The sequence below is a fragment of the Pipistrellus kuhlii genome, unplaced genomic scaffold, assembly GCF_014108245.1.
Source record: "Pipistrellus kuhlii isolate mPipKuh1 unplaced genomic scaffold, mPipKuh1.p scaffold_m20_p_3, whole genome shotgun sequence".
NCBI lineage: Eukaryota > Metazoa > Chordata > Mammalia > Chiroptera > Vespertilionidae > Pipistrellus > Pipistrellus kuhlii.
The window spans coordinates 1,807,967-1,820,537 of record NW_023425529.1 but is presented as its reverse complement, the minus strand read 5'-3'; positions in this window follow the sequence as shown (position 1 = coordinate 1,820,537).

Genomic DNA, 12,571 nt, shown 5'->3' with positions numbered 1-12,571 from the left:
AAAAAATATAGTAGGATCATGAGACCTTGTACACTTAAGTCTTTTCCCTTCAGTCTCACCTTTATAGGAGCTTTCTGCTTTTTCATTGGCCGCAGGAGGCTGGAGGGGTGCACAGACTCACACCTGAGTGAGTGCTGAGCTGGGGCACAGAGGCCAGCTCCCGCCGGGTGAGACGCCTACCTGCTTAGGTGGAGCAGGACAGAAAACACCCTGAAACACTGCCCCACATGGCCTCTTCCCAATGGCCGCACCTCTTCCCTTTCCCGGCCTCACTGACTGGCTCTGACCCATACATCCTCAGGCGGGGATGGGTGATGGAGGGCAGAGGGCTGCTGTGGAACATTCTGGTTCTCCGTCCCCGGGGCCATGGTGGAGCCCCGCTCCCCAGCAGCGCTGGGGTCAGCTTTGGCCAATGAGACTTGACACCTCCCTCAGGCAGAGCTCTAAAAGCCCAGCACCGGTCCGCCGAGCTGCTGGGCCTGGTCCAGTGCCGGCTCCGGCCAGACCGCCCCGGCCCCACAGGGACAGTGAGCGTCAGCAGGAGGAAGGAGCCGTGGACGGAAGCCACGGAGGCCGGGGGACTGCTGGTTCTGCCCAGGAATGAGGAATACGGACCCCGGGGCCGGTTTTGCTTCCTGACAGCCTTCCTGCTCAGACCCAGAGAACCCGTAGGCCTGCCTGTCCCCATCCCCAGGCCCTCCTTCACCCTGAGGGGCGGTGCATTTTCAAGCTCTCCTCACCCTAGTCGCCATTCTTTCATTTTTGTGTGTTTGTTTGCCAATCACACACCAAAAATCGGGAGTATTCACAGGAAGCCCTTTCTTGGTGCGGATTTTCAACAAAAACAATCCCCAAAAGTATTTAAAAAACAAAAACACCTGCTGAAGCTAGTGTTGGGCCTAAGCCTCCCGAGGTGACAACACAAGAGTCTGTAATGCCCCGGGATGGCCGGGGCGCGGCGCTGCGGTGCAGTCCCTGAGTCCCGGCATCGCCGTGCGCGGGGCGCGGGCCTTGCTCCGTGCGGGCGGCCTGGAGGGGCCGCGGGCGGAAGGGGGAGTCTGCGGGGAGGGGCGGGGGGCTGCGGGGCGGGGGGAGCGGATGCAGGGACCACGGCTCGATGGAGAGAGCGAACGCCCCTGGACCCGCCTGGCCGCTCTCTGCGCATCGCTCGCGCCACGACTCGCCACCGCCCCCCTCGGGTGGCGGCCGGAACAGCAGCGAGAGAAGGACGGACCCTGGCCTGGGGCTGTGCGGGGCGGGCTGTGCGGTGCGGCTGGAGGGAGGGTGGAGGGAGGATGGGGCCTGGCTGTGCCCCAGGGCAGGTTCACCAGGCGACTGGCATCCAGAGAAAACCGGGAGCCGCCTGCGCAGAGCTGAGCAGAACCCAGGCCTTTACAAAACACGATTACTGCCCTCGCTGGTGTGGCCCAGTGGATAGAGCGTTGACCTGCGGACGGAAGGGTCCCCGGGTCTTCTCCGGCAGGGCCCTCCCCCCCCCGGGCTCCATCCCATCCCTCCGGGCCCAGTGCCCACACCGCTGAGACCCCCCCAAACGTGCCTCTCTGCGCCCCAGCCCGCGGGCTCCTGGCCTGGGCCTCCCACCGCCGCCGGGCTCCACTCCGCATGGGCTGCCACACCCGCTGGCCTCGGCTCTGCAGACGCTCCCCGGCCTGCGGCATCCCCGCCACCACCACGCGGGAGTGTGTCCCCTGATTCTGCTCGCGGCTGTCAGACAGCCCTGGGTGCGTTCACCTTCCGGAGCTGACAGCGTGCCAACGTGGGTGCAAGAGTCCACAGAACACACAGAGTATCCTGAGTTCGGATCTTGCCCCGGGTGCCCCTGGACAGTGCCCAGCCCCCTCCTCATCGCCAGCACACCCCGACAGGCCTGGTGTTCGCCACATTGCCCTCCGTGGCCCCTGGCTCCCCCTCTCTGCGGCACCCTGTGCCCTGCGTCTCCCCACTCAGGGGCCAGGCCCGGGGTGGGGCCCAGCTCGGACAGGCTAATGTGGAAATGCTCCCCGGAGGCCAGGCTCCACGCTGGGCTCCCTGAAGAGTCTCGGCCGGGACAATGACACCCTGACTTGTGGTCATTTGGCTCCGTTTCCAGGGCCCGTCTCCCACCGCCTCCCGGACCCCTTGCCTGGTGCCGTTTGGCTTCTCCCTCAGCCCGGCCTGGGGCGAGGCTGACCGCGTCTGTCCCCGGGGGAGGCAATGCTTCGGTGGCCACGTTCCCACGTAGGGCTCCGAGCCCCGGCTCGGGTTTGATGCCCACCTGGGCGTTGGCGCTGGCAGCGGAGCCTGCCTCTCCCGCCTTTGTACACTGGAGACCTCTCCCGCAGGGACTGCATTCCGGTTCAGCGACTCAGGAAGTATTTGTTTAATGACAAGTCAACTAACACCGAGGTGTCTCCTGGGAAAGCTAGGGTCTCTCTCTCAGCACCTCCCCTGCCCCCTCCTCCTAATCTCTTCTTCTGCCGAAAGAAAACTTAGCACACAAGGCACTTCCCGTCTCTTTATCGGTTCAGTTCTTGACTAATAGTAGTTGACCACCTACTGTGCGGAGGTTGGCTGCCAGGCACTGGGGGCACACATCTGAGGGAGGTGCCCGGGCCTCCACACCTCCGGGGGACCATGTCATGGGGAGGGGGGACAGAAAGGAAATAAGAAACCATGGGGGTGGGTAAGAGAACTTCAGATGGAGGTGATTGCTGGGAGGGAATAAACAGGATGCCCTCATGGAGACTGGCTGACGGGTAGTGGCAGCTATTTTATTTATTTTATTTTTATTTATTTATTTATTTATTTTAGATATATTTTAATGATTTTTTTACAGAGAGGAAGAGAGAGGGATAGAGAGTTAGAAACATCGATTGAGAGAGAATCATCCATCAGCTGCCTCCTGCACACCCCCTACTGGGGATGCGCCCGCAACCAAGGTACATGCCCTTGACCGGAATCGAACCAGAGACCTTTCAGTCTGCAGGCTGACGCTCTATCCACTGAGCCAAAGCGGTTTCTGCAGCTATTTTAAATAGAGGGTTCGGCGCCGGTTACTTCTTTGCTGCTGAGACGGAGAGAATGCGAAAAGGTGAGCCTGGGAGAACCGTGGACAGAGCGGACCCAGTGCCGAGGCCCTGAGGCGGGAGGGAGGCGGGAAGAGGAGTGCAGGGTGGGTGCGGGGAGGGGTGGGGGCTTGGTCGTAGGCAGGAGCTTAGAGGTGAGGATAAGCACAGGACCCCGGCTGGACGTCGAATGAGGGAGGAAGAGTGGAAGCCGGAAGGTCCTCCCGTCCTCCAGCGGGAGGTGATGGGGAGGCAGCGGGGACGGAGGCTAATGCAGGGATGGGAGTGGGTTTGGAAGTAACATGGGCGGAAAGGACGTGGGTACGAGTTGGATATGATGAGAAAGAGGAACCAAGGTAAGTCTTTGGGTCTGGGCTCAGGGTAAGTGGCAGTGCCCCCTGTGCAGCCGGGGAGATCTGAGAGAAATATGGTTCTTGGGGAAAGCACCCCACAAGGAGTTCCATTCTGGAAGGGAGGCGTGTGGTGCCCAGGGGCCGTCTGAGGGCAGGTGTCTCCGAGGAAGCTGGCCTCCAAGCCCAGGGCTCAGGGGAGTGTGCCCGGGGGATGGCGGGAGGAAGGCAGGCTGCGTTTAGGGAGGTGGTGGGGGTCACAGGGGAGGACCCAGCCCCAGGAGGACAGGAGGAGCCGGGGGTGAGCAGAAGCAGGAGGAAAGCCAGTGGACGAATCACACTCGGCACAGAGGAGCTCAACGCGACTGTGTGTTGAATGAATGAATGAATGAATGAATGAACGAATGAATGAATGAATGAATGAGAAATGTCGCCAACAACCGGGAGAGGACAGCAGCTGCAGGAGGTGGCTGTGCTCAGTTGTGTCACTTGCCGCTGGGCGAGGGGCAGGGCGAGGCCTGACAAAGACCCTTTCCCCCCAGCACAGCAGCGCGGGGGTGGAAACCAGCGGGAGGCAGGAGAGGAGGGCGGGACACGCAGACAGTTTGTACAAGTCTCATGGTCCAGAAAGTGGGGCTCTGCCTTTCTGGGAAGAGGATGGAGGGAGGAGCTGCTGAAAGGAGAGTTTTTGTTTGTGAAATCCCAGAGCACAGACTGCACAGCACCTGAACGGCACTGGAATCGCACCCGGCACAGGGGAGCTCAATGTGAGGTATGATGAATGAATGAATGAATGAATGCATGAATGTGAGTCTAAAAGGAGGCAAGCGGAGCCGGTTTGGCTCGGTGGATGGAGCATCAGTCTGCAGATTCTCCAGGTTCAATTTCGGTCAAGGACAAGTACCTTGGTTGAGGGCACATCCCCAGTCGGAGGTGTGCAGGAGGCAGCTAATCAATGTTTCTTTCTCATCGATGTTTCTAACTCTCTCTCCCTCTCTCTGGAAAAAATCAATAAAATACATAAAAAAATAAAAAATGAAAGGCGGCAGGTTTCAGATGGAGAGGTGAGGGTGAGGGTCCTTCCTGCTGAGGGGGTCACTGGCTGGAGAGAGTCCGGAGGGAGCAGCGGAGCAGGAGAGGGCCGTCTCGCTTCCCACGGAGATGACACATCTCACCCCCCAGTGGCAGCTCCACCGCTGTCATCAGCGAGGCTCCCAAACACACTCCCTGGCGTGGCTCAGTCCTGGCTCACACGCACGCCGACGACACTGGCTGTGACAGCTCTTGTCGTTGTCGTCATGTTGCAAGGACGGCTTCACTTCCTCCTCTTCCTCACGGTTCCACTTTCGACCTCGTCTGACCGGGCGTTTGGATTTCAGTGGCTGAAAATCTTAAATGTCCTTTCTCACCAAAACAGCAACCAAGCCAAGAGCAATCCTGGTGCGTCTGCGTGGATCTGACAGGCCTTCTCACCTGGGAACCCGTTTGGGACAGGATGCCCTCTGCCCTTTGGGGAAAGGCGTTCCTTCTTGGAAATGTGAGCTCCGCAGCCTGCTCTGTCCGTTCTCTGTTTCCTGGGGTATAACTGACAGCTAAGTGCAGGTCCTGGGATTCCAGGTGGCATAACCATCACCCAGACTGGGGGGGGGGGGGCTCTGTCCAGTATCCCCGATGGGAGTCCCTCGTGTCCCCTCCCAGCTGTCCCTCCCAGGGAACCCGGGTTAGCACGTCTAGGGCCACAGGCTGGTTTTTGCCTGACTTGGGATTTCACAGAAATGGGGACAGGATGCAGCTGTGGCACAAAGACCTTAGCGCAGTCATGACCTCACGTTTCCGTCTGCTGCTGGCAGAACCCACAATGTACCAGCATCAGAGTTGGCCCCAGACAGACAGCACACAAAGGTCCATTTGCCACATCCTTCTTCTGGATGAGACTGCACAAGTTTCCAAAGTCAGTAAACACGATTGGGGGCAGGTTCTGTTGGGTGTAGTCTTCAAACATCTCCATTTGACTGAGCGTGACTATTTTGGTTTACACTTGGCTGATGATTCCACAGATAAGCCAACGTGGCTGGATCCAAGCAAACCCGTAGGAAAGCAGCTAAAGAGAGGATCTCCTTACCATCTGAACTTCTAGGAAAGAGCAGGAGGAAGCAGGGCCCGCCTCAGGAAGGGGCCACGGCTCCTCCTCTGCACCCCCAGCCGCAAGGAACCGGGGAAGAAGGGGGACACTTTGTGTTCCAGGCTCCAGTGTGACCTGAGCCCAGCTGGTAGAGGCGGTCCCTGAGGGGCTGCCCCTCTGTCCCGCTGACTGTGCCCGCGGCTCCTCTCAGACCAGCCTGTGCCGGCCCCGCGCTGCCTCCCAGGGGCCGTGCCCAGCTCGGGGCGTGGGGCCCAGGCCGCCCGCAGGAGGAACCAGGCCGCTCCCTCTCAGCCGGCTCCTCACATCCTTCACACGGAACCTGTGATAAGGGTCCCCCTCTTTCTGGGGTGGGGGCGCCCCTGAACGTGCACAAACAGGTGTCCTCTGGGGGAGACTCCTCCCACCTGCCGTGTCCTCTCGACCTTGGCTGCCTGGGCCAGCCGTGCCGCCCTGCGGAGGCGCCTGGAGCACAGACACCGGGTGTGCCTGTGGGTTCTGCTAGTGTTGCTACTGCCTTTGTCACGATCTCCCCCCGCGACACACCGTCCACACCCAGGAGTCTCCGGGGACCAGGCCTGGGTCCCTGAGCATCTCCTGGGCGCTGTCTGCCCCCAGATCTTGCCCCAGGGAGGGAGGGAGGCATTCAGATCCATCCAGCTCTCCCCCTGGACCCCAAGCCTCCTCCTGTCCGCAGCCCACAAGCACTTTTGAGCCCCCCCCCCCTGCAATGGGGCGCCAGAGGACGGTCTCCTGGCACAAACCCTGTGCCAGACAGAGAGTGTGAGGTCCTAATGAGCACGGCCCTGTGCCCTGGGGTCCCAGGCCTACCCCGCCCTGCCTGGGTGCCCTGCAGCCGGAGGGCAGCCGCCCTGGGCCCAGTGCCACTTCGCTTGCCCGCCTGAGCTCACGAGGTTCCTCTGGGGAGTCTATGGGACCAAGGAGGGGCCATCTCGCAGGGACAGCGCTGTGCCCCCCACCCCACCCCGTCCCCGAGGCAGGTCTCACCGCCAGGCTGGCTCCTCGGCCAGCAGCTCTGAGGTCTCTGTGGCCTGTTCCCCAGGTCCCTCTCCCTCCCCGCCCCCTGTCCCCAGCCGGGCGTCCCGAGCTGCTCCCTGCTGACGCCTGGCTGCCCCTCTGCAATGGGCCAGCCCTGCCCGCTGGTCTTCACACCGGAGCCTGCTCTGCAGTGAGCGGCGGGTGAGGCGCCAGGAGAGGCTGTGAGGACCAGGCCGCCAGGAACACGGAGCCTCGGACCTCCTCCCAGAGGCTTCCTGTCTGTTATTTGTCCGGGGCCAACCTGGGAGGGGCCGGAGGAGGGGAGATGCCTGGGCGCCCTCCCCTCTCCATTTTTGTGGACCGTTCAGGGGTAGTAAAGGAATCCATGGCCCTGTATGAGAAAGACTACAGAAACGCAAGTGAGAGAAGGACGATCCCAATCCTGGTATGAGTCCTTATTCAACTGGTCCCCATGGTTGACTACCCTTGTCTCTGCTCTTGTCGGGCCCCTTGCAATCCTGCTGCTACTGCTGACCTTTGGCCCCTGCATCATCAATAGGCTGGTTCGGTTTATCAAGGAACGAATGGGGATTGTTCAGATGATGGTCCTAAGTACCCAGTACGGGCCTCAAGCAGCAGGAGATAAAGTAGAAATACAGACGGTCCCATGATTGGGCCTGTAAGTTCCAAGGCAAGGGGGGAATGAGAGGACAGGACAGGGTTAACTCCTGACTCCACTTTGTACTGTGGGGCAGGGCGGGGCCAACTCCTGACTCCATTTTGTATAACCACATCACTGTGTAACTGGACCCTGGCCCTCACCCGACCAATCGGGGTCAGCCAAAGCAGTGACCTCTCCACCCACACCCAGACCCCTACAAATCCTTTGTTCTGTAGAAGCCCGCTCTCTCTCTCCCTCGCTGCTGTGTCATGTACGTGGGATTGAGCTCGAGCTAGCTCAAAAAAAAAAAAAAAAAAAAAGGTGCTTTGCTTTTGCGTCGGACTCGGCTCTTGGTGGTCTTTGGGGATCATGAAATCTGGGCGTAACACCGACTCTTCTGATACGTGACTTTTCACTCAGCATCGTCTTTGTGGGCTCAGCTGACGCTCCCTGGAGGCCGATGGTGCTGTGAGGAGGAGAAAAAGCACACACAAAACATCTCCAGCAGCCTGTCCACCCACAAGGACAGATGTTATCAGCCAACAGGCCGCCCTCCCCACATCTGCACCTGGCTGGGGGCCCTCATCGAAACCCTTGTTTCCGGTTTAAGAAAGAAAAGAGCCACATGCCAACCTGACAAGCTCAGGGGATGCTGTGTGGCAGTCTTGCAAACTTAGAGACCTAAAGTAACCACAGAGGATGGTTAGAAAATTAAATATCTAACTACAAACAGGTTATAGTGGGTAGTCATGTGCTAGGCCGATATTTTCCCTGACAAAGATCAACTTAGATCTTCTTTACGGAGCCCATTTGCCTTTTTGCCTCTAAGATAAGGTATCTGTGAGATGTCTGGGTAACTTGTAACTTCCCTTTTTCTGGAGCCCCTGGGGCACAACCAAATGTGGTGGGCGCCAGGACAGATGCCTCAACTTCCTTTGTTATCATGTTAATTGTTCCTGCACTCACTTGAGTACACGTCCATCATTTTATATTTTATCCAAACCCAGGAGTTTCCCACCGCTTTGCTTTCTCCCGCCTCCTTACTCCATCACCAATGAATTTCATGTAACCCACCTATGTCCCTCTTTTGATTTCAGTGTATAAACAGAGAAATGTAACCCCGCCATTCTCCGGAGCGTTATCTCATTCCATTGAGGTTCTGCTTCCCGGCAAATGTCAACAGTTTGGCTGAAATAAACTCACAAAAATTCTTTACAGGTTTCAATGTGTTTTTTTTTTTTCATTAACAAAGTTGAGGGTCGCCGAAACCGGTTTGGCTCAGTGGTAGAGCATCGGTCTGTGCACTGAAAGGTCCCAGGTTTGATTCCAGTCAAGGGCATGTACATTGGTTGCGGGCACATCCCCAGTAGGGGGTGTGCAGGAGGTGGTGGTCAATGTTTCTCTCTCATCGACATTTCTGGCTCTCTATCTCTCTCCCTTCCTCTCTGTAAAAAATCAATTAAAAAAATGTATTTAAAAAAAAAAAAGTTGAGGGTCATGTACATGCTTCTCCGAATGCATGGCCAATTCAAATTGTCCTTGCACTCCCAAGTTCGTGTTTGTGTAGAGTCTGGAACGACAGGGGAAGGCCCAGACTTACTGCTCAGTGACCCATAGTGTATGCTGGTTAGACTGCAGTTTTTACTCACCCGATCTCGCACGTTTTCCGCAGTGAGCAGGGGGCACGGTTAAAATCACAGTCTTGGAGTGCTGGCTTTGCGAAGCCGCCATATTTGATTGCTATGCTGTGGTCTGCGAGATGGAGTGTGCTTGAGGGAGGAAGAGGAGGAGGAGGGACCGAGCTCCTCTCACCTTCGCACACACCAGCGCAGCCCCAGAGTACCCACCCGCTCACGCACTTTTCTGCTCCTCACAGCCCCCCATTGTTCTCCCTGGACTCCTCTCTCAAATCAATAATAATAATAAAAAAATACCTTTAAAGGAAGAAAAAAACAATTCATATGCTTTAAACTGCGTGTCTTTCAGAGTTGCGTGATGAAGTCTTTGGCCTTCCCTGAGTGCCATGCCCAGGTCACAGGTCACCCCTTGGCCCAGTGCTTCTGCCCTGTGCAGGCAGCCAGCCCCAAGGTCAGCACCTTATACCCATCACACAGATGGGGAGGCCGAGGCTCCAGGGCAAGGCCTTGCCTGACAGACACCTCCCAGCTGGTGGTGGCAGAGCCAGGTGCCAGGAATCTCACCAGGCCTGTGATGCTGCCCATCTCTCTCCAGGGTCACAGCCACTTTGCTCCAGGCCGCACAGCACTGGGACCGGGAAGAGCTGTGGGACAGGGACCCTCGTCTTTAAAGGCAGGAGCAGTGAGAACTGGTCCTTGGAATGGGCAGCAGGAGACGTCCTGGGGGAGACTCGACAAGAAGGGGCCCGAGGGCAGAGAAAGGGCCTCCCATGTACAGTCGGGAGCCTGGCTCGGGCTGTTTCCCAGCTGGGAGGCTCCTGGACAAGCCCCCCAGCTCCTCAGAGCCTCAGTTTCCCCATCTGTCAGATGACCCTCAGGCCTGCCTCCGGAGGTGACCAGAGGGACGGGGTGAGGAGACGGTCCGCACCGAACAGGTCAGGGTTTGGGGGAGCTGCAGGATGCGGCTGCCTGCTGGCAGGAGCTCAGTGCCTCTGGCCTCTCACAGCAGCGGGAATGGCTGGTGCTGCTCACAGGGCCCCACGCCAGCAGGAGGACATGCTGCCCAGGCTCCCCACTGAGAGCCCTCCTCCTGGGTGTGGGAGGAGCTGCCCGTCACTAACACCCTGGAGCTGAGGGGAGTGCTGGCAGATGTGGGGGACGGAGCCCTGGTGGCTTTGCCCAGGCCAGCAGCTAGGAGGGGGCAGAGTGGGAAGGACCAGAACCAGCTTCCCTGACTCCAAAGCCACCCACCAGACCCAGCCTTTCTTCTTTTAAAATATCTTTTTACTAGAGGTCTGGTGCAAGGATTCGTGCACCAGGGTCCCTCAGCTGGCCCGGGCCCTCTAGCAATCCGGGAGGCACCCGGCCAGGAAGGAACCACGCTAGGTCTCCAGCTAGAGTCCGGCCTTCTTGACCAGTCCCTATTGGCCAGACCCCAGCTGCAAACTACCTACTGGTCAGAGCATCTCCCCCATAGTGGTTAGTTCATGTCATAGCAATTGGTCAAAGGGTGGAACAGTCGGACACTTAGCATATTAGGCTTTTATATGTATAGATTGATTTCAGAGAGGAAGGGAGAGAGAGATAGAAATATCAATGGTGAGAGAGAATCATTGATCAGCTGCCTCCTGCACACCCCACACTGGGGATTGAGCCCACAGCCTGGGCATGTGCCCTTACTGGGAACTGAACCCTGACTTTCTGGTTCATAGGTTGATGCTCAACCACCAAGTCACACTGGCCAGACCCTAGCCTTAACAAGTTACCTCAAACTGGTGCTCATATGCTAGGGGAGGATAGGTTACTCTGAGGACAAGGTTCTTGTTTTCCCCGTTTTCCCCTTGCTAGGTATTAGGGTTTTGGCTGGTGATAATGCAGGCTGTGAAAGAATTCACAACTGGGCGAAGGAGATAGATACTGAGAGAAAGAGAGTTTATTTAACTTTTCCTGAAGGGAAAAAAGAAATGGTGCATTGCTAATCAAAACAAGGGCAGGTAATAAGCATTTGCCTGCTCTTTTAAAAGGCAATGGCTGCTGTTGTAGGTGACAAGGAAGCAGGGGGTTGGGGCTGGATTTGGGGCTGGGACAGTCTGGCAGCTATCTTATTAGTATTTTCCCCAAACCTGTGAAACATGCCTAGAGTAAAAGTTAGGAAAAGCTAAAATGAGGCTTGTTTGAAGAGGACAGGGGAAGGGAACTTTCTACTAACTAGTGACTTCCTGGTGCAGATTATCCTGGAGTTGTAAAAACAGCAGGGAGGAGGGGTATGCAAGAATGTAGCTTTGAAAGTAGCTTGTCTTATAGTTTGAGCAGAGGGGCTGTTTGAATGAGAGGAGCTAACAATCTTGGGTTTTGGTTACCAGGTGCTTCTCATTAATTGTGGAAGGCCACAGCAAGGGCAAAGAGGCCTTTTTCTTGTCCTCATATGCACACTAGGCACCCAGGGCTTTCTTCCCTGGTGTTTCCATACCCGGACCGTCATCTCTGCTCTGCTCATGCCTGTCTAACACCATCCCTAGGTGGCAGCTCCTCCAGAGCTACCCCTCTGGAGCGATTTGGGAATGGATAAGGGAGGAGCAGAGCGAGGGTGGGGTGCGATGAGGACAGGGTGAGAGGGGCTCCTGGGGAAGCAGTCTGGAATGGAAGAGGTGAGTCAGGACATAACCTGGGAGACAGACACACAGGACAAGGCTCCTGCTTTTCCTGCACCATTCACTCAGAAAGGTCCTTGGTCATTGTATGGACTGAATTGTGTCTCCTCACCCCAAATTGACATGCTGAAGTCCTCAGAAGGTGGCTATCTTGGAGTCAAGGCCTTTACAGAGGTGATTCAGTTTAAATGAGACACTTAGGGTGGGCCCTGACCCAATCTGACTGATGTTCTTACAAGAAGAGAAGTTGGAACACGAGGGACCTGAGGGACTCACCAAGGTCATGCTCTAAGGAAAGACCATGTGAGGACAGAACAAGGAGGCAGCCATCTGCAAGCCAGGGAGAGAAGCCCCAGGGGCAAGCAACCTGCTGACACCTCCATCTTGGCCTTCCAGCCTCCGGAACTGTGAGGGTCTAAGTGTCTGTTGCTAAGACCCTCCCCTGTGGAGTTGCTACTGAATCACCTCCCAAAATCCAGGTTTGTGTGTCCGATGAGGTCATAGCCAAAACACAGAGACACCGGTGCTTGAAGACAGAGGAAGGTTTATTGGGTTTGGCCAAAGAAGAGGACAGCGAGATCTCTCAAATGTGTCCTCCCCAAAAAGCTAAAATCAAGGGTTTTTATGCAGCGAGGGGCCTGGGGGAGGGGAGCTTCAGAGAAGCTGGAGAGAAATCCATGCTTTTTCAGTGTTAGATAGGGCTTCTCCATTTCAGCTCCAGGAGCCAGCCGCTTGGAGACATCTTTCCGTCCCAAAAATAAAGCCATGGATTCTCCTCAGTCCCTGAGGAGACAAAAAGACAGACACGTTAGCAACTTGTGAGGACCTTCCAGAGAACAAAGGGAGTTGAGCAGGAAGAGTTTTGCCACGTGAAGAAAAGCTTCAGTAAGCATAGCTGCTCAGCCCACCTCGTGTGGTTCAGTGGTTGAGCAGTGGACTCTGAACCAGGAGGTCACGGTTTGATTCCCCCTTCAGGCTCAATCCCTAGTGTGGGGAGTGCAGGAGGCAGCTGATCAATGGTTCTCTTTCATCATTGATGTTTCCATCTCTCCCTTCCTCTCTAAAATC